The sequence below is a fragment of the Oreochromis aureus genome, linkage group 23 (assembly GCF_013358895.1).
Source record: "Oreochromis aureus strain Israel breed Guangdong linkage group 23, ZZ_aureus, whole genome shotgun sequence".
In the NCBI taxonomy this organism is placed as follows: Eukaryota; Metazoa; Chordata; class Actinopteri; order Cichliformes; family Cichlidae; genus Oreochromis; species Oreochromis aureus.
This window is the reverse complement of record NC_052963.1, coordinates 11,778,551-11,806,242: the sequence shown is the minus strand read 5'-3', so window position 1 is coordinate 11,806,242 and position 27,692 is coordinate 11,778,551. Positions and strand designations below refer to the sequence as shown.

Sequence of the window (27,692 nt, the reverse complement as noted above, 5' to 3'; positions counted from 1 at the left end):
TGAGGTAATAACACACATGCTTCGAGCTACTGTACCGCAGATCTTGCCTCTGCTCTGCTTGCTGACTGGTTGAATTTTTTTACGGAAACATCTGGTGTCTGTCTGCTGTCTTACCACTCCTCCTCCCTCGCGCTCTCTCTCTCTGTGTATGTGAGCTTCTGTGCTACCTTCAATACCAGAAACAGCTCAATCATCAAAACACTTTCAGCTGCAGTCACAAACAGCTTCTGCAGACAGACAGACAGAGAGAGGGAACGGCTAAATACATTTATACTGGAATGTGACGTTTTCAGTTTAAGGAAACAACCCCAGAGGCACCAGCTTTAACGATCTTCGGTGGGGTGGTGTTTCTGTCCGGCGTTGATTTAAGCTGTAATAAACTTAATCTGGCATTTTGTGATTGCTGAGCTCAGTCTGTCACCCATTCAGGAAGGAGAAATAATAATAATAAAACACTGACTGCAGTCTGGGCGGATATCCAGCCAAACCTTGTCTCTGTACAGGATGATTCATTTGCAGTACACATCTGAGCCTAATGGGGGCAGGCAACTGCATGAAGCCAGGAGGGTGAGAAATCCAAGCTCCAGGCAATCTTTAGGAACACGCTGTAAATATAAACAAACTCGACGTTAGATTATGCATACATTAAAATGATTAAGATATTAAGATCACCACACAGAAAACCTGCACATATGACAGCAATCTAGACAGATCTCATTTGCTTAATTATGGCATATCCAAAAAGCATCTCCGAGCGCAGTCTGTTTAAATAAAGCAGAATTTATTAATCACTCACTAAATAAATCAGTGGCTGATCAGCAGTTGCCAAATGCCCTATTTTGATGAATGGTAATGTATCAACCTGCTTAATAAGTTGCAGGGTGTCTTTTTTCTTTGATTCAGATATGAGCTTCGCTTCCTTCGTGTGCAAGATGGCTCCACCGCTCAGAAGCTACTGCCTCATAGCTGCTGTCAGCTTGGTTCAAAAAACTGTTGTTTGCTCGCTTTAATTGCAAGATGCCTGCTCTATTCCCTGGTCACCTCTTGTTTATGAAACAGCATCATTATCCTTTGTATGTTGCAGAGAAAGAAAAAAAATCAGACACAGAGAGGGAGAGAGAAATGCATCTCCTACTCCTTTGCTTTTCCACCAGGATCTATTTTACTTCTGCTCCGTCCCTTTCATCTCTTTCCACTGGCCTGCTGTGTGTCTTTATAGTCACATCAAAGTGACCTTCGCCACCCCGTTCCCTCCAAAAAGCCCCCCACCCCTCTTTTTAGTCTGGAGACCAGGAAAAAAAAGAGAGACACATAAAGAGGGGGGGTTACTACACATATTTTCCAGGCTGCAAGACAATAGCTGACATGTGGGGTGGTTGTCTTTTATTTTTCAAATTACTCTATCACTCTATCTAGCTTCACTTCTGCAAGCCTGCACAAAGTGTGCAGAGTTTTCTGTCTTAGACAGTACTCTGTGACCTTTCACACACCTAACATAACTCAAAGTGGCGTTTTTCTACACTGGCCTCTATAAAACAATATAAACAGAAAAATAAGTACTAAGAATATATATTTATTCCATAACAAACTGGAATCCAGCTACTTAAAAATGCTACTGCAGGTGTTGTGGCTAATCTTTCCGGGCGTGTTCTCAGCTAGCTGATATTAAAAATCGGGGAAAAACACAGGGACTCCCGTGTGCATGTAAATTGGCATGTTTAAGTGTTTGTCTTTCCTGCGTACAGCTCGAGTCTGTATGAGACTGCGTATGACGGCTTCCCAGCCCCTCGCAAGGTGGGCTCCAACGCTGCTTCATCACAGCAGGAATGAGCGCTGCATTAGTACACAATAATAAAAAAGACAAGAGGCCATTCTCCATGCCTTGTTTACTCTGTGGGGCCTTTATCACTTGGCCTCTGAGAGAAAGAACAGCACTCGACAAACTGGGGAGAGAAAACACTGGAGGACAAGTGCATCCTAATGAGAGAGAGAGTGAGGTTTTTTTTTCATAGGAGGGAGATAAAAGTGTTGCACGGCAAAGAACTGCAGTTTTATGTACCACCACAACGCACAACAGAACGAGAAGGATTGTGTCATTATGTATGCATGCTTTAACTGTGACTGAAGACACACTATGTTATTACATCATCCACGGGCAATCGATTATATGGCGTGCATTAATACCGTGGATAAAGTCAACGCGCTGCTTTCCCTGCATGGCTCGTTTTCCTCAAAGGATTAAAATTGGCATTAATCCATATTTTCCTCAGTGTTAACACATTTAATGCAGGGTTAGAGCACAAACCAAATAAGCATTAGCCTGCAGGGGTACTTTCTAATTTTCCTCATGCTTATTGTAGCATTCAGCTGGAAGTGCAGACTTTATGTAAAAGTTGGATGTATAGAAATCATTAGAACAACTGCTGGCTTCTGGTTTCAGCATTTTGGGTCATCGTGCTGTTTTGTTGTTTTGGTTTTTTGGAGCCGGAAGTGAGCGTGTTTAATTGAGAGGTTACGGAGCTAATTTAGTAGCAAAAGTGCAGCACACAGATGTTCATATTTGCTAATTGGTGCTATTTAAAAATGAATAAAGCATTAGAATTTCACTCGACAAAACTAAGAGAGAAACTTTTTGGATGCTCTGTAGCCCACAATAGTCCACATTAAAGGTGAGATAATTGCATTAAAATACTCTAAAAGTTATGAGAGTTGTGAGATTCAGTTCACTAACTGGAATAGTGGAGATGATGCCTGATGGTTTGAAGTTTCTAGTCTGGAATTCCAATACCAAAGCCCCCTCAAGTTGGACTTCCAATTTAGAAAGTCGGAGCAGCTCTACCAACCCCAACTTATCAATCCTAGATGGTGGTGGTGTAAACATTATTTAAACCTGTAATCTGTGCTGTATTTGTAACTGGCTAAATAAGTCATATGCAGGGCATTTACCGGGCTCTGTCCAGGAACATGCTGCTAGATGTAAATAGATTGCAAAATAACATGCAGCTCTCCACTGCTGACACTGCCTGTGTCAGGATGCCCTCATTTTAAACCTTAGCAAAATTAAAATCAGTGAGTTTTAGTTAAATATGTACATTGTACATTTTTTATAGAGGAGGAAGCTGTTTTTGTATTTTTTGTACCGGGCTATAAACAGGTTTATTTTCTGCTCTAAGGTTGGGTTTTTTAATATGGGAGTCTATGGCACCTGACTCGCTTTTGGAGCCTGCCTCAAGTGGCCATTAGAAGAACTGCAGCTTTTGGCACTTCTGTTTTTTAATCCCCAAACGTTACTGAGTGGTCAGAGTCAAACTGATTATTACTGAAGATGTATATTAGGAGAACAGTGTATGTAGGGATAAAATAAAATGCAGCGTTTGATGTCCATCCACTTTGAAGAAACTCATCAAACAATTTAAGAGTGTGGTTCAGTTATTTACCACATTTTAGAAAACAATGAAGTACTATGGCATAAAGGAAATATCATGTTTGGCTACATATACAGCATTAGTATGATTTGTATTGCTTTTATTCTCAGAGTAGAGCTGCCTCTCCTCCACATCGAAAGGAACCATTGAAAGTGGTTCGGCTGACTAGGGTGCCTCCTGGACGCCTCCCGGGAAAGGTGTTTTGGGCATGTCCTACCGGGAGGAAGCTCCAGGGCAGACCCAGGAACACTGAAGGGGTTATATCTCTCGGCTGGCTTGAGAATGTCCCCTCGGAGGGCTGGAAGAGGTGGCCGGAGAGAGGGAAGTCTGGGTTTGTCTGCTTAGTGTACTGCCAGCATCACCCGAACCTGGATAAATGGCAAAAAAAAGAATGAATGAATGAATGAATTCTCTTCATGACAATGACCCTTATTTTTTAATCAGTTGTTGAAATAATGCCATCTTTTTATGCCCATAACAAGCTGTTTATTCATCAATCAACCTCATTTTATTCATGACTTTCTCCTTTACTTTGTCGATAAAAACAAAGGTTATAAAGAACGTAAATACAAAAGAAAATCTGAAAGATAAAGGATTTTGTTCATTTCTGCAGAAAAAAAACCCCGTCATGCAAGCATCTCAGCTGAATGGAGAAAGACAAAGAGTGAGAGGAAAATAGTTGGGGAGACAGATGGGAAGAGGAAGTTAGCGATGTAAAGAGCCACAAAGGAGGAGGATTTACCATGCATCTGCTGTGGGAGAAACAGCATGAAGACAGAAGGAAAGAGGGGGACATGAAAGAAGAAAGGTTCTGTTAACAAACATAGGAGGAGGCAGAGGAGGGCACTCAGGCTGAGATGGCTGACAGTTAAAAAAAAAGGCAAAGATCATCGAGAAAGGCGTCTCCCTTAATGTGGTTTAACCCTGATGTATTCACATTACCATGGTAATCTTATCAATATCGTGCGTGCGTGTGTTTGTGTGAGTGTGTGTGTTGGAGACAGCTAAGCACTTGGCCCCCATTAGCAAAACCTAATTGACTTACAGCCTTCTGACCACAAAGGTAACATCTGTGTTAGTCATGTAAGTGAATGTCCTGCCTCACCCCACACACAGACACACACTCACACGAACCCTTAAATGACATTTGCTTCATTGTGCATCCTTTGGAAACCAACTGACCTTGATATTCACCAGCGAATGCAATATGGACTCTCGCTTTGTCTCCTTGAGATTAGATGCTGTGGGAAATAGTGGCTAAAGAGGGAAGACATGCCATGTGAAAACTGGCATTTTTGTTCCTTTAAAGTGGCTTTAATGTAAGTCGGAAGCATCAACCAACATTGGTTGACGGTGCCACAGACAACACACATTTGGCATCCTTCTCAATTTATACTCATGTAAATAATCAACCCTCAGACAATCTTTTTATAGCTTTACTGTTTCACTAAATGTCTATAATGTGCCTCCGTATGTGCACATCCAACCCTTAAAATGTCTTTGCGCATCCGGTCATTTTGGAAACTCTCGGATCTTCACTGCTGTGTAGTAAAATTTGCTACAAATGTCTTTCTTTTTGTAAAATTTCTTTTGGTTGGCTGTCCATCATGAAAAGATGGAAACATGCAGTTTATGGCCCGAGTTATAGTACTGTGCACAGTCCCGAGCCATCCCACATTTCTTTATAGTTTGTTGCCAAGCAGACAGATTTTTTTGTACATTTTTAAAGTGTTCTGAAAGTTTTTCTTTGGACCTTTTCTGCTTTTTCACTCATTTTCAGTCCAGTCCTTGTACCTGACCATTTCCATGTCTTTGTGTTTAGTAAGCCACCTTTAAAACAAGGTGGAGGCCGTGTCATGGTTTGGGGCTCCATTTCAGCCAGGCGTGTTGGTGATCTTGTCAAAAGTATTAAGGGGGATCATTCTGATCTGTTATTAATGCAACCACAGAAAATCAGGAAGTTCAAGCACTTTGGGAAAATTACCACACTGGTCGAGCCAATGCAGAAGCCTGAGAAACCAGAGCTTTATTTAATGGATCACAATGGATTATAAACTGTTGTCTTAATAGATATAATGTTATTTCAGTCCACACAGATTTGTTAAAATGCTTTTATTTATTCTACACCACATATAATGCTAGTGAATCCTGATATTAAACAGGACCGATGTTTCAAATAATGAGGTTAGCATATGTTGAACTGATCGCTGTGAACCAAAAGCTTCAGACTGCTCTAAAAACACTCGGGTTTGGACTTGTATGATGTCAACGAGAGGAGATAGCCTTGATGTGGTAACTTTCGCACAGCTGTGGCTGTGGACACAGAAGCTCCACCCACTTGCTAGTCAAACCTTCGATTTGTGAGAGGCAATCAGAAAGAAAGTTGGCTTAAGAATCAGTTTGGCCTTACATGGATAGGAGAAAAGACAGAGGAGAAAGTGGGGGGCAGAATAAAAACCCAGTATTAGAAAAGTAATAATTTACTTCAAATGGAAGTATTGCAATGTAAAAAAAATGGAAACATGCAGTTAGAAAACAGCAGACTACGGCCCTTTAAAGTTATTTTGCCGGTATGTTATTCTTGATTTTGCAAAGTAGCTTTCAGATGTTTGCACTGATCATGTAAATAAAAAGTGATGGATGACGATGATTGATGAACAACAAGTAATACAAGCCACATATTAGGTTCAAGACTGACAAATTTCTGTCTTGCCTTTTTCAGCTCAATCACTGTAACATAGCAGAAAATAGTCTGCTTCAGGCGTGTTCTCACTACTAGAAATCCTTGGTTTAGGCCTAGTGTGCCTGAATAGAGCCATGCAGGCAGAACACATGATACCCATTCACTTGCTGTGGATTCACCAGACAAGTACCTTTTCTCACAGACGTGCCAACAGACACTACACAGACTTTGTACTTTGAGTCCAATTTAAGCCAGAACCTTCTTGCTGTGAGGCAACGTTGCTATTCTCTGCACCAACTGTGTGCTCAGTACACAAGAGAGACACAGAATAAAACTTGTCAAAATGCATCATTTTCATTTAACTTACATAAAAAGTGCACCCTTAAAAATGCAACTGGACCATTTGCTGCTTAGGGCGATACAGTATATGTACATTTGTAGGCCTTGAAAAGGTAGACATAATTACCTGGAGGCCCCAGGGCGTACCTATGTGTAGAGTGTACCTGTAGGGACAGAAATGTAATTTTACAGTCTACTTCTGGAAGTCCACCTCTCACACGTTAACTGGTCGTCAGGTGTAAAGTTTGTGGAGTGGTTCCTTAATTTCAGAGCATGGAGGCAGCAGACAGACAGAAAGGAAGCGAGACAGGCGAGGCACCCGCGAGGCATTGACACGCAAAGATGGAGAAGGAAGGAACAGTGTGACAGGTGAACAAGACAAGCCCGTGGATCCATCATTATTTAGCCATGGATATAGAATATCAAATGGAGGACAGGAGACGCCTCCATATCGGGCTGTTATTATTGAAAATGACTAATATATTCTGAAGAGAGAAACCCAGAGAGTGAAAAAAGGAGATGGATGAGATTTGGAATCCGATGGAGACTGACACTCAATCTTTCTGAATAGCAATCCAATAACGTCTCCTGAGTTTCCTTATGGCTAATCAATTGCGCCGCAGCGCAGAAACAAATCACCATATCGCTGAGTCAATAACCGTCAGTCATGGAAATACCTCGCTTCAACTGTCAGTGTTTATCAAGCTTGGCTGAGCTTCAAGTCACACTGCAAGGACCGAGGGAAGGGTGACACCGGTATGTTTGGTATGCGCTCGTGTAGCTCCCCACGGTGGTCCCGGGCGGTTGTAATTTAGATAGCCAATAAGAAGGAGATATCAAGGTGTTATCAAGTGTGCCCTGACCTCAGGTGAAGCCAACCTCGACCAAAGCGAAGATAGATGATGATTTGTGTCTGACAAGGCAAAACACAACAAACAAGTTTATCGGGTGGAATACGAGTAAGTCGTCTCCATCCTTCATGACAAACAAGATACAGATCAGTGACAGATTAAAGGAAAAAACTGAACCCTTGACCCCTGCAGCGAGGGGAGTCGGTAGGTCTGCTGTGCTGTTTGCGATCATGTTCCCAGGCCTCGGAGGGACAGGAGAGTCTCCTCCACCATCAAAGCACAAAAAAACTGAATATCTTTTTGAATGTCTCTCGGTGAGACACGTAGAATCGATGTCAAAGGGCAATTTAGCTGTTCCGACAACATGTGGTGATGCAATACCTTAAATACACTTCAGGCTGGTTTTTCCTTTCACTTGTCGATTTTAATCAATCTGTTTGTCCTTCAGTGTTAGACATCTTCTAAAGAAATTAACTCAGTTTATCTTTAATATTATCGATATCCATTCTCCCTTATTCCTTTAACTGGTCTGGGAGCACTGGATGCAAATAATGTTTAATCAATGTCCCTCACTTTACTACACATCACAAAACACACATGCAAACACAGATCTCTCCAAGGGCTTCTGGCTAACATTGGCGTTGGAACTGGGGAAGCCTGTTTTTACTGGTTCAGCAGCCTGATCCTCATTCTCAAGCTGCTGAACCAGTAAAAACAGGATATTTCATAATCTGGGTCTTTGGTCAGCTCAGGTTGAACAAATCAGAAAAGCCGATCCGGATGTGCCTAACTTACCCTAACGCTAAGTAGACGTGCAGGTCTGGAGTATGAGAGAATTCGAACAATACAAGAAACTCCCCAAAAATCCCAGTTTGATGATGAGCTGCTGGATAACTTGACCTACTCAAAGAAAAAGAAGAGTGGCAAATCAGAACAAACTTAGTCTAAGTGCTTGCTTATGTCAGTACTTATTCAGCTTTCCTTCACCGAGTTTGACAGTGTGGACAACTATCTTAGATTAAGGAACATTAACTACAGCATTTTGTGCTATAGAGGATGTTTGTAATGACTGATCTAAAGAGACTAAAAAATCAACCTTATCAGCTGCCTGCTAGGCATCTAAACTGAGAGTATACTCACTAGTACTCACTTAGTAGCAGAAATTTAGTGGTCGGTACCAAGAAGAGTTGAATTACTCAAATGGTTTTAAGTAACTGATCTAGTGATGTTTTTGAAATGTTAACATTATGTTTTGTTGACAGGATTTGAAATGTTAGGATGGTTGCTGAGTAGTCTGTTAACATCAGTGCAAGCTATAATATTAGTTACATTATGTTAGCGTCAGTATTTGTGTAACATTAGTTGTTTCAAGCACTTCAGCCTGTGGAGCATAGTTGCACAACAGCAATGCTAGCCGTAGCGGCTTCATGGCATAGAGGTTAATACATTTATCAAACAAGTGAATGATCCCTCGTTTGAGTCTTGGGGGAGACACAGTTCCCCCTGGGGTGTTGTCAGGAAGGGTATCTGGTATAAAAAAAATCTGCCAAATCAAACCAGTGGAGCTATGTGCTGCAGGAACCCCTTGTGAATAACGGCACAGCAAAAGTAGCTCTCAATGCAAAGTACTTCCATGCCCAACTCTTACTGCCTTTCTTATCAGTGAGTCAGGCTATCGCAGCAACTGCACCACGTATAGTTTTTCCAATGCTAGTGGAATGCTTACTGAGATGTACTGGTTATGTCCCAGTAGGCATATGCTGCCCAAGTCAGCGCCAGAAGAACAGCAGCCTCTGCACTTATGCTGCCTATGATACCTAGCTACTAAAAAATAATTTTTATATCGAAAGCTATCATAAGTAACAGATCTGGTGACTGTGCTGTACCTGAGCATAACTGACCAGTAAAGTGAAGTTTAAGTGACTAGTCTGCAAGTTAGACCCAGGAGCAAAAGACAAAGTAACCATGTCTAGTGTGAGTACACCCCAAAGCTGATTTTAGAGGAATGCTAACATTGCACCACAACGAGTGTAAGCTACCAAAAGTGAACAAGAAATCTGGGTTAGCTAGCCCATTGCCACTGTATCCCATGCTACGGTGTTATCAACAGCTAAGTGGTAAAAGGTACAGTTGCTGTGCCTGTATTTAAATTGCATTGCTGCTAATTAGCAAACAGTTGGCTGACTGAGTCACAACAGCAGGAGTGAACTTAACGCAAACAAGCTAGCCGACACAAAGGTCTTCTTACCTTCACAGCATGTAAGTCTACTGGATCTGAGTTATTCTGGTCACAGCAAATGTGATACAATCGAAGACCAACAACTATCTGAATACAATGCTGCAAAATTAAAATCCGCTTGTAGTATAATTTCTATACAATGCACTAACCTCCAAGCTACAGGTCTGGGCCAAGGTGAGTTCAGATTTGACTGACAAGTAGTTATTAACAGGAAACTTTACAATTAATCAACTGCTCGGTTAAATAGAGCCGTGTCTCCAGCCCACCTACACTGTTCATTACCTCTTAAGGTAATAAATGATGCAGGTGGGTGCTTTTAAGGTCTGTTGGGTTAGATGTGTTAAGTAAATGTGTTTCTACGACAAACAGTATTTGATCATATCAGTAAGGCTTTCTTTTTGTTTTTTTGCCTTGGACTTTCTCCACATTTAAACTCCATCTCCACTGAGCACTCCTTCCTTAAAGGTTGCGCTCAGAATTTTGATCTGACCACAGACCAATATGCAAACTCATTTTGCCTTCCAGGAAAAACTGAGTTTGCTTTTACAAGTGGAAAATGATAGGACATAAAAATTTACAGTTGGCATAGACAGAAGACATCTTTCCGCCAACTTCCTAATTCACCACCCACGTTAGGACTGATGCCAATTCACCACAACTATGTGGAGTGCACCTCAACAAAATATTACAAATTATCCTCATGTCTCTTAAAAATGTGACACTGACAGACTGGCTAGAGGAGTGGAAGATATCTAGCCAAACCTGGCTTGGTGCCTCGTGCTGAATGAAAGGACCTCGTGTGCTCACTACGGGCTACATCGTTATGGTTTTATATTAATTACAGTGAAGTGAAACTGTCGAGGGTTTACCACCATGATGATGAATGAAACATGTGACTGCTGCCACTGCCAAATCAGACTCGAGTCATGTCGGTTCTGACCTAGATAAGGCAACGTTTGGTGATGCGTAGTTTAAATTTCTGTCTGAAGCAACGGATACAGGCTGGTGCTTTTCAGGGGGGGAAGTATTCATGTTCGTGTCTGCCTCTGCTGTGCTCACTGAGATGTATATTGGAAATGTCCCAATGTCTCTCAGGGACCTCGCAATTGAAATAAATATCAAGAGTCAGTGAAAGTGTCGGTGCTTATTAAAGTGTATATTAAAAGCTGAAGTCCTCATTTTAATTCCTGATTTAGTGTGTTTAACTTGTTTCATCTGAAAGAAAGAGTCAGACTTGTATTTCTAACGCGGGGTTTTGTTAAGTAATAAGAAAAGATTTATATGTAAAGCCTCTTTGTTATAAGATTAGGAGACTTCTCTTTTGTCTTAATATTGTGTCTCCAAGGCCTTTAATTATATGGACCATAATTAAGAGCGCTCAACTTTCTCATTTTTCATTCCTTCTTGAAATGGCGGATAAATCCCATCTAAATGAAGGTTAATAGACAGATGTGTTTTTAATTGTTGTAATTATCAGGAATATTTCCATTGTAATGTCATTATCAGCCCATTATGAAATATCAAATAGAGCCATTATCAGATGCACTCATTTTTATCTTCAAGGTCTAATGGCGTTTTAGTGTCTTGGCTTAACATTTAAACGTTTTCTTCTACTCTATATGTTGCACAGTTCTCAACAAGAAAACCAGCAGAAAATGTTGCTGACCTTGGAAGATAAATAAGACTGATATGTCACGAGCTTTTTAATCATTAAAAAGAGTATTTAACATACCCAATTAAACCCATTTTTAAAAATATGACCTGCTTAATGTAGAAGGGCATCAGCAGGGCTGTAGAAGTGAACAGGATGGAGGTTTTGCTGTGTTCCTCCTATGAGTTTTTGTGTTGATGGTAGCATTTTGTTTCACTGTGTACTGTTCACATTGTAACAATAATAAAAGAAAGTAGACCACTTGGGTTATGCAACAGGACAATGATCTGTAACACACCTCAGAATGCCACAAAAACAAACCAAAATGAAGGTTTTGGAGTGGCCTAGTCAAAATCTGACAGAGGTGCTTTGGCATGACCTTAAAAAGGCCATTCGTGCTGGAAAACCATCCAGTGTGGCTGAATTAAAAAATATTTTCCAAAAAGTGGGCCAAAATTCCTCCACAGTGATGTGAAAGACTCATTGTCAGTGATCATAAACACTTGATTGCAGTTCTTGCTGCCAACGGTGGCACAACCAGTTATTAGTTTTAGGGGGCAATTACTTTTTTCACATCACTGTGTACGTCTATTAGTTCTTGCAACCTTTTATTTTCTTGGCTAGCTTTTACTAAATAACCCTGCTGGTTGACCAGAATCACTGTCCTTGATTTTTTAAAAACCTTTCGGTGTAAATAACTTGGACAGTGAGAAAATCCAAACACGAGTGGTGCCTTTTAAAAGGGTTACAAATGTCATCGCAGTAGAGCTCAGTGTCTCTAAGCTGAATGTGAAGAGGGAGACACTTAAGTAGGACATCTATAGAGCAAAACTGACATAATGGGAATCTACCCCAAGGTCAAAAGTCTAGTGAAACAATAGTATTTATTCTTGATGAATGATCTAATAATTAGTCATTTAAGGAGCTTCCTCAGGCAGCTTTCACTGATTAACTGACCTAATATCCAGTATGTGGATTGTAAAAAGTTGAGATTTCTGCTGGAAACTCACAAACTGTCAAGGTTGAATGCTTAATGTGAATTTATTTCTATTACCGCTATTTACTGTCGCTGCATATTGAAAAGGTGTAATTTCACAGCTTCTCCCCTTAGTCATCACAGTTCTTATTTTCTGAACGACACACTCTGATAAAAGCTTTTCCCGATTCTCTTTTGATAGGAAACACCTCTTAGTCAGCTCCATAGCCGCTTTTGACTACCATGCAGCTACATTTGAGTCAGTGCATTAAAACTATTCAAAGCTGTGTTCAAGCCGAACACTTTTTTCTTACATGAAGAGATGCAAATCGGAAATAACTTTCTGAACACCTCCTGTCTGAATGCTGTGATGCTCCGGCATCACAGACAGTTGCCCATTAGCATCCTCATTAGTAAAAAGCTGCTAAATATACACTTTAACTCCAGCGAGAGGAGTCTGAAATGTGTCAGTGTTCACTTTGCATACTTTTGAGATTAATTCTGTATCAGAGCAGTGAATTGGAATCGTCTCTGATGGTTTGGCCGGGTTTCGCTGGCTCCGATGTGTGCGCACCATCTGTAAGCGAACAGTGTGCGGGGCTTTATGGTGTCGAGCCCAGTCGAGAGTCAGATGTGGTTTAGTGGCTGCTAACCCACCAGCCATCTTTAAAGAAGATAATCTTGCTGGAGTGAAGATTTGATTCACATCCACAGGAAGGATCACCAAATTTACAGAACATTTTTACTGCTTTAAATACAATCAGAGGAGTCAATACGAGAAAAAATGGACTGGAAACGTTTGTCTGACAGTGTACTTGTGTCTGTGAGAGGCAGTATGAGGGGGTGACTATGTCAAACAACTGAACATTATCTTCCTTATACTTTCTCCTCCTTTGTCTTTCGCCTCTGACTCTTTCAAAGACAAAACAACAATGGTACCATGAAGTGTCTGAGGGGGTCTTTGATGTGAATGGACCTTAAATTGGTCTTTCAACAGCCACAGCCAGCAGTGGGGGGAGGGAGAAGTGAGGATTTTAGTAGCTGTAATTAAGCACAACCTTGTTTCAATCCATTCTCCAACTCCATGTGTGCGATTTATGGTCCTACTTTGGTGTGCGCTTGTGTCACCTTTGCCTACGCAAATCATGCACGTGGATCCAGTGAGGACGTGCTAATGTGCCATACTACGAAAACTCAACGGTGCATAGCCCAACGGCGATGATGTTATCTGTAGGTAGGAGTGCTGAATGGCTGAGAAGTTGGCTTGAATAGGGAAGAGAGAAATAGTGGAGTTTGTTATGAAGATAAAAAAAAAAGTATGCATGAGAACCGGAGAGTGGGGTGGACAGATTTCATAGTTTTTAATGGTCTGTTTCACTTCACTGTAAGGACGTTCATTGTATAATAGGACTTCTGTCCTCTCTGTGGCAGGGCAAAAATGCTTCCCACATTACAGGTTGTTCCACCTATTTTAACCCAGTAGCACCTACAGCAAAACACTGCACAGCCATATATTTTAATTGGAAATGTGCTATGGCTTAGTGTCTTATAACACCAGCTCTTAAGAGCAGTATCTATCATTAATAAGTACAGCAAGATAGTCAAGATAGTTAAATTTATGTAATTTTATGAGAGGAGTGTTCATCTGACACTTTTTGATTGCTACATGGTAAATACCCCAACTACACACCCTTAACTCTTGTTTTCCCATTAAATTTAATTTCCCTGGTGCCGACTTGTGGCTTGTATTTGGCAGATGATGTTAAAATCACCCCAAGCAAAGAGCTCTCAATAAAAACCAAATAAGCTGTCAATCATGTGACTGCACAAAAAACAGTGATATGTATGTAGGATAGCGTATCACCGTATCTGGAGCACATAGAGTGGGATCTGATGAGTCATTTAGACCAAGAGGTTCTGACATTCAAGAGATCTTAACCAATCCTACTTTATTTCTCCATCGTGTGTTCCTTGGATGTGATAGGACTTTGGCCAAAACTAATACTGGGACATGAGGATTTAAATTGGGATCAGTCAAGAAAGAAAAAGTGTCTTTTACTTGCCAATATTTGGGCTTGAACTGAACTCTCCCGAGAGGAGCACCCACCTTTTTTCTGATTAAAAAAAATCAGAATTGAATATATATATTATCCTCTTGCACTGTGGTGATGATTAGTATCACTGTGAGTACGAGCAGGGGCCTGGAAGAAGAGAAACAGAGTGGTGTGATAGGAAATAAAGAAAAAGACAGAGCGACTGAGGGAGGAAGGAAAAGGGGGGGGGAAGAGAAGAAACAATCATATTCCAAGGAGGGCAGAAGGAAGGAGAGGGAAACTGTCATATCTTCGCTGTAATAGGGGAAAGAGAGCTTTTGCTGATTGGAGTTGCCATGGCGATGGTTGGCACCTAGCGTACGTGTGCGTTTGTGTGCGAGGGGCTTGCGCACACGAATGTGTGAGCGGTGTGTGTGTGGAGACTGAGGTTTGAATGGGGGGATCTTGTTGTGGGATTATCAGTGTTGTCAAAGGCAAATGAGGAAGGGGACCAGAGAGGAGCAACAAAGCTTACTAGCCTGCTCTGTGGATGGCAAACACACTGTAAACACCTAAACCGGGAGAGAGAGGGGGAAAAGTGTGACAGGGAAGGGTATGCGTCTGTGAGGAAACAGAAACAGAATGAAAGACGTTGATCTTTTTGACTGCTGCATGGGTGTTGTTTGTTGTCAACTTAGACGAGGCTGTCAGAATGACTGAATTTGAATGGGATGATCCAAAGAGGCAAAGAAACATATTATTACATTAAGAAGACTGACATTAGTCCAGTTAGAGAGAACGTAATACGATGTAAATTTTAGGATTTGACAGACTTAAATTTACAGTATACTTACATACAGGGCTTGTATTTGTGATTGAATTGTTCCCTGACAGCAGTCCACATACACACAACCCTTCCCTTCGGGTAATGACTGCAGCTGGACTCATTATTTCTAATCCCACGCTCCTATGGTGGTTACCATCTAAAGGTCATGACAATAGCTTTCAAGTCTTTTCGGTAGGGGTGACAAACCTGTTTGTCCAAACGTCACATCCAGCACTTTCCATGCATTGCTCATTATTAAAAATGTCCACAGTATCGCAGGAAGTCACGCCCCACTCGAGGTCAATGTTCTTTCAATTTGAGCAAGTCGAGCTTCAGAAAAGCGAAGATGGTTTGGGAGCAGGCTGGTTGGCATGCTGCTAAAAAACCCACACAGCAACAGCATGATAGATGTGTTGAGCCTAATGGCCGCAGTACAGCTTGGACTATACAACTACATCTAAACGGATTCATCTTTGACTCTGAGTGTTTTTGGACTAAAAGATGTGCTTCTGCTTCCCACACTTCATGCAGATCCCCTGTCAGTCAGCAGCACTATTTCTTTCTTAGTGACAAACTGTTTTGTGTATTTTTTTTTTTCTTCGTAGGTGTTTTTCACTTTTCTCAGCCTTGTCAGCTTCGGTGAATATAACTAATAATGCTAACGAGCTAGTTTTCTATGTAATCTAAAATGCATCTCTTGTGCCAAAGGACCTCCCAAGAAAATAGCCACGAGTCAGACACAAGGTATTATGGCGGATAAAGACTGAGCCACTAATCTATGATAGACAGGTGCATAATGAACATTTATTTATAGGCAAGCCGAAGCAAGTTTATTTATAAAGGACATAGCATACACAAAGGCAATCTGAAATGCTTTTATAATAAATACAAGACTCAAATTAAGAAATACAGCATGAGGCATTAAAACCAAAGAAACTAATTTAAAATAAATGAGAAATGATTTCTATTTTGTGAAAATGTATTCTACCTCCACATACAGGCAATCCAGAGTTCCTGCATGTTTAGTTTTGTATGTTACTAAATGTGGTATACATTTGTGGAAAAAACAACAGTGGAAATCTTAGTTTGACCGGCTTTAAAGACAACGCTTTTTGATTCTTCCCAAACTTTAAACATTAAAGTGAGTTCACGCTAGGTTAAAGTGGCTATAAATGTTCAAAAATCAATGACTCGACCAACTTGGTTTTAAGAAAGCTTTTGGAAGTGTGATGACAGTTGGGTCTCAACCTCAATTTTCATGCTTACATAGCATAGTTTTGTTTATTTCATCAACGTGCCCTTTTTTCAATGTAAAATTTCTTTTGGTAAAATTTGACATGTTAGGGTCACTTTACAAATTAAGTGGTGTCAAGTTAAAAAGAGCGAGTTGTATTAATTTGTTTATAATTAGTGTGCAACATTTAAGGAGAATAAGGAAATAATAAATAAACTTAATATAATAGACCAAAGATATAAAAGTTCTACTTACTTTCTCTTTAAATTTGATTTATACAATCTCAGCTAATTTTATCCTAGTCATGAGTACTTATTGGTATGTATTTACAACAAGTGTTAGCAGCCAGTCCTTCTGGTTTTGGTCCTATTTGTATTCCCCATACACTGCACAGTTACAGGAACACTGGTTTTGTAAAAAATTTCAGCAACAATGACTTGGAGTTGCTCATCAGGACATGAGCACACCTTAACAGTCACAACACTGTAAAACTAGGAATTTGAAAACAAACATTAACACCGCCATACAGACGTGCCAAACTTCAAATCAAATTACAAGTCAGATTAGAAGAGGACCCAGAATAGAGCCTTGTGGAACTCCACTGTTCGTACTTGTTTGTTTGGATGTTTGCTGATTTAGATCCGAGTTACACAGTCCAACTGTTTTGGATTTTTAGTGCCAACAGTAGCAGATAGTTCAAAGAGGACTTGGAAATTTGGCTTAAAACAGTTTCTAGACTAACATTGTTCAAAACCTAGCTAAGCCAAGTATCCGAAGTTTAACAGTTTGGGGTTTTTTTCTTTGTTTTTTGTTCCTAATAACTTACAATTAAAATGTTTAACATCAGGCTTAGCTTGTAATCATACAACACTATGGGTAAATACTGTCATATTAAGTTGGCTGTCAGTCTTTTTGTGCCAGTGTAACCAAGACAAACCCATGCAGAGTTATTGTGCTTAGTAACTGATTGTGATTGCAAGGTTTTTAATATGCAAACTATGGAGAAATAAATGACAACAACCAATCTGTCATCACTTTGCATAGTTTGGGTTTACACTCAGAATTCCTGCTGAGTAAATACAACAATCTGCCTGAGCCTGTTGTCATTTCACTTCGACTTCAAATCCTCAGCCGCTGTGGAAAAGTGCTCGCCTTCATAAATCATTTACTTGTTATTCTGCAACCTAGATTTTGAATAGACAAATGCATTGCAGTCTACAGTCTTCTTCCCCACATTATATCCGTTTTCTCTGCTCTCGGTGACTGTGATAGAAAGTCCCAGAGCAGGTTTCCGTCTTAATAAATGTCAAACTCTCTGAGTTTTGTGAAGAGACTTGCTTCAGCGTGGCCACAATAGGCTTTTTATGACAGCTTCAGTGCCATGATAATTAGGCAGAGGCTAGAGAGGCATGGCTAAAACTGGGATGCCATTTGCAGTGTTTGTGTGCATGAGTGAATGTTGTGGTGGAGAGGAGGGGGGAGTAACTGAGCTGAACCACAGTACACAATGGACTGGCAGCTGCTGTAAACGATAGCAAGGTCACTACTGCTGCAGCTTGATCGCAACTGAGAGTTCGAGAGTGTGTGTGTGATGCATGCGAGTCAAGGAGAGAGCTGGCAAGTGTGTGAGCGAGTGCAGCTACATTTTCATCCATTAGGTAAACTTTGTTTTTTTAAAGAGAACTTTTCTAACTTCCCTAATGTAATGCAAATTAAGTATTACGTAAAAAAAAAAATCTTGGGTGAGTTATGTTGACGGCGGTAATGCATTGTTGCATTTAGCTGCCTAATAAGGTGGCGGCTCAGTTTGAAAATGGGAAACTACTGTGAGCAACACTGAAGAAACGACAAAAAGAACCGTCTACGCAAGAGAAAAAAGTTGTTCGAATGCCTTCCCTTTTTCATGTTGCCATGTTTTTCATGTTGTCTGGAGACTTGTTACGAAAGTATCTGGGATCACAGCCAAAACAGCTCATGTTGCTTATCTGTAACTCGTCCATTTAAAGCTTAAACTCCTCACTTACAAAATGAAAAACAGACTAGCGCAGGAATTTGGAGATCAATTTCTTCCTTTCAATGCAGCGTTTCTAGTGCAGACACTTCATGATGTGCAAATAAATACTTGGAAATCTGGTTGGTGTGCGAGTGGGGTGTGAAACAGAGAAAATGAAGAGACGTGTGCATAAACAGAGGAACACACTGTACCTGTGAGCTCACATACTGGCAGATAGTGCAGCTGTTGTTATTCAGGTGTTTTTTTTCCTGGAATGATGGAGACTCTGACCCCCGCAAGTCAACTCCTAACACATTTTTTTTCCTGCAGTGAAAAGAAATACATGCAAAGTGAGACTCCTGTACATTTTCAATGTAGATTAGCTGCCCGTTTAAAGGTCCAGTATAGCCACCAGGTGTTTTCATTTCTTCTGTTTGATTATAGCTCTCCTCAGGTTGAGCTGGGCGAAGCTATCTGAAGAACTAACAAACTGTAACGATATGAAAATTCAAGGTGTAGGTTACTCAGCCCTAAGAAAACTAACAGTGTGAGACTGAAATTTAATGCAGTCAGTCATGTTCTTAATACTGAGAATAAGTGTACTCGTGTAAAATGGGCCAAAAGACCTTAGTGAGCCAACCATAGGTGCCTATTTCTATAAAGTGTGCAGTTGTGGTTTCAGGTGACACAAAAACAATATGGAAAGCACAATTTTTTGTATTATAATTAAAGGAAAATGATGTTCTTGCAGGCATAATGCTACACTGAGGCTCACTGCTTAAAGCTTCACTAATTGAGGAAGCAGTAGAGCAACATTACAATTAAACTGAGATCACATTTACGTCCAGCAGATAAATGGAAGTCCAGTAGTCAATATGCAAAACTTTGTCCTGCCTCACTCAGATTTCTATGGTGAGATTAAAAAGTTCTTTCTATGTTGAAAAAGCAGTTTGTCCAATGAATACTGACGGATGTCTCACTCCACCAAAGATGGATAAGGTGTGTAACAATCTGACAATGATGTGTGATACAGGGAGCAATTCTTTTAGCTCTATTTTGGTTTTCACAAACACCCGTGAGGTTGATCTGGCCGTGGCTCTTAAAAGATCTACAATCATGCGATTGTTGCGGTCTCCAACTGTTGAGTGGTTGGAGACCACAACACAACTAAAATGATTGTGACCATGTGCAATGGACTGGTGGTCTCATTGCTTTTGAAATGGTTACTTTGAAGATGGGGACCTTATCCACAACCATTTGCAGTCATCTTCAGTTTTTAGTGTGCCAAGACAGCAATAAGATGGCAATAAGACAGAATCAGTCTCTCAATTGGGTTAAATTGGCAATTACATGCAATCTGTTTGTGATTTTGGCGATTAACTGTGATAATTTGGTGAATGTTAAACAAAAATTCAAAAATGTCCCCACAAATAGGGGCGTAGTTGCTACAGAATGACAGTTTAACTTCACCTTGCGATTAAAAGTGGATGTCCACCACAATTATTTGCAACTGGTCTCGAAATGCAAAAAAACCCCAAAACAAACATAGTTGGCAACCAATTTTTACTTTTAGCTCACTATCTGTGTAGCTATGTGATGTTGTCGCTTAGTGCTGACCAGGTACTGTAGGGGGAAGATGCTTACTGAAAACATCTACCTGCTATATAGGCTTCAAAACCAAAACAACAAAAAAAACCGAGGTAAATAGTTGATTTGTCAATGATAATAATAATAATAACAACAACTACAACCATTAAAATTATTATTACATTTGTTGCAGCTCTAAAACTTTCAAAATTGTACGAATTTGGTTCCATTTAAAGTAAACAAGGCCAATAAAGAATATTTTAGGACATTTAGGGCTTTACATTATGGTTGATAATTTGCTTCTATATGGGCATCCAGCGTCTTTGGGTTCTCAGTAAGACCTACACCTCACTTCTACTGTCTGGTTTTAAAAAAGCAAGACTGTGATGGCCAAAATACACAAAACAGTCCTAAAACACCCAATGGGTGATGACCATCTTTTATTTACAGTCTACAGTGGAAGCAGAAGTCATTGGCAGAGGATTTCTTTTTTTTGTAGTTTAAAGCGGTGACGAAACAGAAAAATATATATAATATAATATAATATAATATAATATACACACACAAATATCCATCCATCCATTCGCTTCCGCTTATCCTTTTCAGGGTCGCGGGGGGCGCTGGAGCCTATCCCAGCTGTCATGGGGCGAGAGGCGGGGTACACCCTGGACAGGTCGCCAGTCTGTCGCAGGGCTAACACACAGGGACAGACAACCATTCACACTCACATTCACACCTAGTGGCAATTTGGATTATCCAATTAACCTATCCCCACAAGCTGCATGTCTTTGGACGGTGGGAGGAAGCCGAGTACCGGAGGGAACCCACGCAAACACGGGGAGAACATGCAAACTCCACACAGAAAGACCCCGGCCTGATGGTGGAATTGAACTCAGGACCTTCTTGCTGTGCGGCAACAGTGCTAACCACCGTGCCACGGTGCTGCCCACACACAAATATAATGGTTATAAATAATAACTCATTGATTTGTTTACATATTTTGTTATATTTTAACACACATGTAGGACATTTAAAAAGTATACCAATTCACTTTACAATATATTTACACAGAACGGTAAGGTGGGATAATTTATTACCTTTTTCCACACTCTTTTGTCACAATTTGCCTCCTCTGTTTCTTTCTAGTAATGAATTTACACATCTTGGATATGATAAGGTGTTATTTTCAGCGATATACCCACAAGTGTTTTCTTCTGCAGCCCACCTCATGAATAACAAATAGCACTCTTTAATTTTTTACCATCGCCTTTGTAATGATCATAAAAAGAAGTCTGGATTTAATGAACTCTGCAGCGAAAGTAACAAATATAAGAGAGCAAACACTAGCAAACAACTCTAAAGCAACATGAAGAATAAAATTCCAGCATGTAAACAGTGAAGCGCAGTATTAAAAATGTCATATTAGCTGTATTTATTAAAATCTTCCTGATATGCCTCACTGTGCTCTAGATTTCCTTCTGGTGTGATAAGCTTTTTTTTTTGTAATGAATTGGCTTCCATCCAGCAGCACAATATTACTCCAACAATAGCAGCCATTGCACTCCACTAAATATCTGATGGGCTCTGCCGATTCCTCAGCTGATGTGAAGCGCTAAATACGGGGATGCCATTAGTGTGGGCCACGCAGTCCCCGGCCATTATCTTCGCAACGCCATCTTGACATAAACATTTTGGAGGCAATTAAAGATTATATGAGCGTGTGTGCATGTGTGTGTATCTGTCAAAGAGCAATTACAGTGACAATGTCCTCAATGTTTTTCCGGACGGCTCATTTTCATATCAGAGGAGAACGCAATGTCTCGCAATTTGATTAATGTGTTTTCAGGAGGATGCGTGCAACGCACAGGGAGGTAGTTTGCAAAAACCCCAAAACACGCTTGAAGTCACACACGGCAACAAACACACACACACACACACACACACACATGCATGGAGATGAGATGGATTCGAGGCAGTAAATGGCTCTTAATTGATGCACTACATCCTTTGTTTCATTATTTACAGGCCTGCCTCATTATTCTAACATTCCCAACTCTAACTACTCCACAGAATGGCTTCCATGACATAAACAAATAAAAACAGGGGCCCAGAATAGCAAATGGACCTGAATTATTATTATGGGACGATGGTGTGTTTGTGTGTTGGGCGGTGGGTTTACATTATCTTCACCAGCTCGATCATAAGTAAAGACAGTTAGCTCCAATGTTTGCTAGTAATTGAAAAAGCTTCCCCGTGTGCGTGTATGCGTGATCCTCTTTGAGCCGTTCATGCCAGAGGTCTAAGATGATGTCCACGCAAAATTTTTAGTACATGTGGAAATGGCGCAGAGCCACAGTTTGAGTGTCATAGAAAAACACAAATTTCTCTTTAAGTCAAAAAATGTTTATACACAATATTAAATGTGCTCATTTCCACCTCCACCTTACCTGTAACTCTGGATGTCTATTGAAAATGAAACTTGTGAGAGATAAGTCTATTCTCACTATAAATTCAGTTTTATAAACAGCAAATCTTTTTTTTCTTCTTTTTTTCCAGCACATGCTCCGTTTACACATCTGGTCCCTGCATTATGCGATCAGCCGTGCTGGCATTTAAGACGAGAGATCACAGAGAGCGGGATGAAGAAGGCGTTCATCTTTATTATTGCTTAGCATCTGAATATGAGTGAGCAGGCTTGCTGTATATCATTGTTTTCCAGAAGCTCCATTTTCATGTGCACTAAAGTGCCATTTTTAGATTTACAGCCTTGGAAAAGTGTCCAAAAAAATAAAAACTCAGCTCGGGTGCAAATCCAGATGTCACTCAGGGAGCTTATTATGAGCTAGTTTTAAAAAATCTTTGGTTCTAACATTTAAAGCATGGCTTCTTTTAAATGAAAGGTGTTAATATGTCTCATAATGTCAGTGATGACCTGTAATCTGCTTTACTTTCTCGCCAGCGGTCGTCTTATACGAGGAGGTATAGATTTTTTCCAAAATGACGTCAGTTGGGAAAACTGTAAAAACAGAATTGCAGTCAAAGTTTTAAAGCTGTGCCATTTCTGACTGTGTAGTCATGTGTGATCACATCTGGGTGCGAGACTGATCACATTATTGTGACTGTGTCTGTCTGTGTGTTGTGACCTTAATTGAAGTAGGGTGCTGTGCCAGACTGGCCATTACAGGGCTGAATCTTGATCTAATCCACAGAGTTAGGGCCTTAAATAGATAATGTCCCCTTACTGGGGTCCGGTCACTGGGGAGGCTCAACATATGGTCCATGAGAGTGTGTGTTTGTGTGTGTGAGAGAGAGAGAAAGAGAGGTTGAGCGATTTTGTGCATGCGTATGTGCGTGTGTGTGTGTGTGTGTGTGTGTGTGTGTGCATATGCAGGAATAGACAGCTGAAATCAAGCCAGAGGCAGAAAGGCATGCCTGTAGTGTGAGCAGAAAACTTTCCAGAGAAACACAGACCCCCAGCTGGTCTCTGCAGAGCAGTACAGCCTTAACGCTACGACTCTTCACTAAGGTAAACCCACGCTGTAGATCCAGGAGGAGGGAAGTCCGTGCAGGTCCTGAGGACTGGATGAAAACAGAGATAAAGATGGAGCTAGAGAGAGGTAGAGAGAGTGACTGACAAGCAAACAGACGCCGTGGCAGACAGATGAAAACAAAACAAGTGTGAGAAATGCCAGGAGAGGAAAAAAAATCAAATGTAGGAAAAAAAGAGTACCTGCAGGGAAAAACAGAGCAGAAAAAACCCTAACCACGCTCCAAATTGCTGAGCCGGGGCATTAGAGAAGCTTGTCAATCATGACCCCCTCGACACCCGCAGAGCCGGTGAGCCGAGGTTTAACTGATACACACACCGATGAGTCAATTACAGGCTGGGGAGGAAGAATGTCACGGCCGCCCGGACACTAAACCAAAGGCTTAACCTCCTCACACGGCATCAATATGCTTCAGCTGAGGGTGAAAGGGGGACTAGGAGAAGGAAGGTCGGGATGCTTCTGGAGAGCACCTGCATGATCACAGTGGACACACACTATTAAAGAAACGTCATATATTCGTCTTTGTTTATCTTTTGGTAACTCAATAATACAGCCTGGGACTATAACTGGCTGCAACTTAAATTTCACTGAGTCTGAACCTTTTTTAGTGACACTGAACATCCAGTATGAATGCTGTGCTTTACAAGCAGTGAGGATTCTTAACAGTTGATGTGATGTGGTCGCCTTAAGAACACCATGATGGTAAAAACAAGGAAACAAGCCCATGTTTGAAGTAACATTACTCTCAGTCTGTCTGGTAGAGCAGCGGTCCCCAACCTCTGGGCCACGGTACTGGTCCATGAGTCGTGTGGTACCGGGTTGTGAGAGGCTCAATTTTATGGTTTTCAGGGTTTTTATCGGCTTTTATCATTATTTTTTTATCGTTTTTATCATTAACCCAGTTTCCCTGGGTCTTTTCCCGTGTGTTATGAATAAATCTTCTTTTTTTTTTAGTACTTATTTAAATTTTTGTATTTATCCGTGACACCTTAAAGGCCGGTCTGTGAAAATATTATCTGACATAAAGCGATCCGTGGCGCAACAAAGGTAGTGGACCGCTGTGGTAGAGCCTCGGCATTTCAGAAGACTTAAGTCAAATATGCAACAGTTCAAGGTAGTAACATCCATCCATCCATCCATCCATCCATCCATCCTTTTCTGCTTTTCCAGTTCAGGATCGTGGGGCTGGAGCCTATCCCAGCTGTCATAGGGTGTGGGATGGGGGTACACCCTGGACAGGTTGCCAGTCTATCACAGGGTTATCACAGACAAACAGACAACCATTCACACCTATGGGCAGTTTAGAATCACCAGTGAACCTAACATGCATGTGTTTTGGACTGTGGGTAGAAGCCAGGGTAGCTGGAGTGAACCCACTCAGGCACAGGGTGAACATAAAAGTCCACATAGAAAAGCCCCAGCCAGGCAGTGGATTCAACACTGGGACCCTCTTCATACATTACACTCTGTGTTTAAAACTAGTAAGAGCTGTGGCAGGTCTGTGTGTTATTCAGGTGCATTTAGAGTCCCACACAGGTCCAGAATCGCCAGCTCTTATGTAAATGAACTCCTTCTGCAAAGTCTACCCAAGTTTGTTAAATACATGGATATTCAAATAACAGAGTAGTAGAGTTACGCTTGTTTGTTAAACCATGTTTAAGAAAAAAAACATCAATTTACAACACATAATTTTTTTTACTCTGTTACAAATGGGCCTACAGAAACATGAAACACACAAAAACACACAAGAAAACAAGGCTGCTGCTCACTTCGCTCTTTGTTTGAGAGGAGGAATAGGATGTGACTTGCCCCTCATGGACACCCACAGGCCTTCACCCCTGCGGGGCATCTCTACTATTCATGTAGCGTGTGTGTGTGTGTGTGTGTGTGTCCTTCATGAGTCAAGTCAGCCCCAGGCTTTCATGTGGCCAGACCATCACCTCTGGAGTCTGTGTGACTTCTAACACGGAAACATTCATGCCACAATGGCAACTTTATTCCTCTATAAAGCATTTGTGTACGTGCATGAATGTGTGCGTGTGTGTGCTAGCTGGGAATTAAGCAAAACACACAGGGAATCCCCGACCCGGCTCGCCCCCCCTCTCCCGTCCTTCTCCCTCTGAAGTGGGGTGGGCTGAGATAAGGCATGTTACAAAAACACACTCACTCAGGGGGTGGTCAGAGAGGGCAGGTCACATATTTACAGGGGAAAACCATGATGTGAAAGGGTACAAGGAGACAGGCTGTGTATATGTGTGCGCCTGTCTGTGTCTGTGTGTGTGTGAGTAGTTTATTTAGGGCTGGATGGTCATCATTTTTATCTCCATTTGTTGGAGAAAGATTGTATATCACTTGAGGCGATGGTGCAATGTGAGTGCGCGGCGGTGCCAGGGAATGCGTATTTAAATCGGGGAAGAGGTCACATGGCTGCAAAGTGCAATGAGGTAATACGGATTCTGCCCCCTGTAGGGCAAAGTACAGAAAGCACGGGGATTAGCCTGCATAAAGAAAATAGAAAAATAAAAGATATCATAATCAACTTTATCTCCAGAGGAGATTTTATCTGAGAAACGAGTGAAAGTGATTGGCAGAAGTGTGTGTGTGTGTGTGTGTGTGTGTGTGTGTGTGTGTTACTCTCATTTCCTCCCTATCACAGAGCTTATCTCTGGACTGCAAAGAATTGGAGGAGAGAAGTGACAGAATGGAAAGAGGAGACGGAGGAGAGAAACAGAGAGATGGAGGGATGGAAAGTCGAACCGCGGAGTGAGAAGGGCAGGCAGTTGGTAACTTGTGTTTTTTTGGGAGTGCACAGTCTAGTTGTGGCACTTGGGCTGTTATGTCTAGAAAGGAGGCATAATGAAGGGGGGTAAGGCGCATTCAAACGAGCCAGGAAAACTCCCCATTAAGCCTTTTCTCTCTCGATCGCATGACACAACTCTGCAAAAAGGAAGCTCTAAACTGTCTCAGCAAACTGCAAAACACTTGCAGTAAATAGACAATTATACAAAAAAAAAATATGTGTCATGTTTTGCTCATCCATGGGAAATTCTTTCCTGAAATAAACATAGTCTTGCATCAAAAAACTTCTCCCAGTGTTTTGCTCCTTATCTCCTTCAGGCAGCAGCTCTGTGGTGAACAACCGCCTCAAGAAAATGAGCTAGAGGTGGAATCCAGATGTAAAAACTGGTCGAAATGCACACACACGCACACACACGCACACACGCACACATATGCATGCACATGCTGGAACAAGAGAAGGAAGCAAGTTTGTCTTCACTGCAAAAAGCTTCTCAATTAACCACTAATTGCCTCGCCTTAATGAGCAGGACATTTCTTAGTGCTAATGAAGCCGGTGGCAGGCGCAGAGAGCGAGAGTGTGTGTGTGTGTCACTCTCTGCAGTGCAAGGTGTGTGTGTGTGTGTGTTTTTGAAAGATAGAAAGTGGAGAGACAGAGCAGAGATCTAATGGAGTCAGGTCGGCAGCTCATTTTCAGCGAGCTGTTTGGCATTCTCTGGAAGGAATGCGTGGATGGATTACACTGCTGGCTGCTACAGTGACTTTCCAATGAGGCTCCACTTTGTCTTCACCCTTATCTAATCCACGCTGGAATGACCATCTCTGCGAAATGAGGATGAGGCCGGAAATCAAATGACCTGCCTGCTTCTTAGAGCTGCGTGAGCTGACACGTGATGTGAAAGATTAAACTTGGTAAAAATGAAGTGATTCAAACGGAAACAGGGTGATGTGACTTAGATGGTCAACATAAAGAGCCAATGCGATGCAGAATAGAACAGGAATAAACATTTGGTTAGCATGAAACATACAAAAGGCTCAAGTGCATCATCGTTTTTGCACGCCGTGGCGATGGAGAATAGAAAAGAAGCACAACCCCCTGCATCAAAGCCAGTTTGCCAGTCATAGCAGGGAAAGGTTTGCCTGTTGTTTACATGTTCTGTATAGTCTGGATGAGTTTATGAATACTTAGGGTAACGTCAACACGGCTTGATTTTGGAGATGGCAGCACACGAGTGACACAGAGACGTAAACCAGCGAGGCTGCAGTTCATGGCTGGAGTCTTAACCCTCAGTTCAGCTGGAAACAAGTCAACAAGTCCTTTAATATGATCCGTGTAAGCATTTTTCACACTGTTCAGTTATGAGATTTTGAGCTATTTTGCTGATATAAAGTGTCTTTGTTCAGATCAGGACATACAGTTTCCTGCGCTGTGTCTATTAGTATTTGTATTTGTATATATAAATACACAGTAGAAAAAAAAACACAACTTGGCAGCACAAAATTAATGTTCT

At 41.2% G+C, this 27,692-nt stretch overlaps 1 long non-coding RNA gene across 1 annotated transcript in view; it reads right to left on the bottom strand.

Moving 5' to 3' along the window:
- Positions 1-3,399: 3,399 nt before the first annotated feature.
- Positions 3,400-27,692, bottom strand: part of LOC120436492 — a 29,965-nt gene continuing 5,672 nt past the window's right edge. The window contains exons 4-5 of the long non-coding RNA XR_005610493.1: positions 18,463-18,574; positions 3,400-3,793 (exon numbers count right to left, since the gene is read on the bottom strand). This is a non-coding gene — a long non-coding RNA (uncharacterized LOC120436492). The remainder of the gene's footprint in view (positions 3,794-18,462; positions 18,575-27,692) is intronic.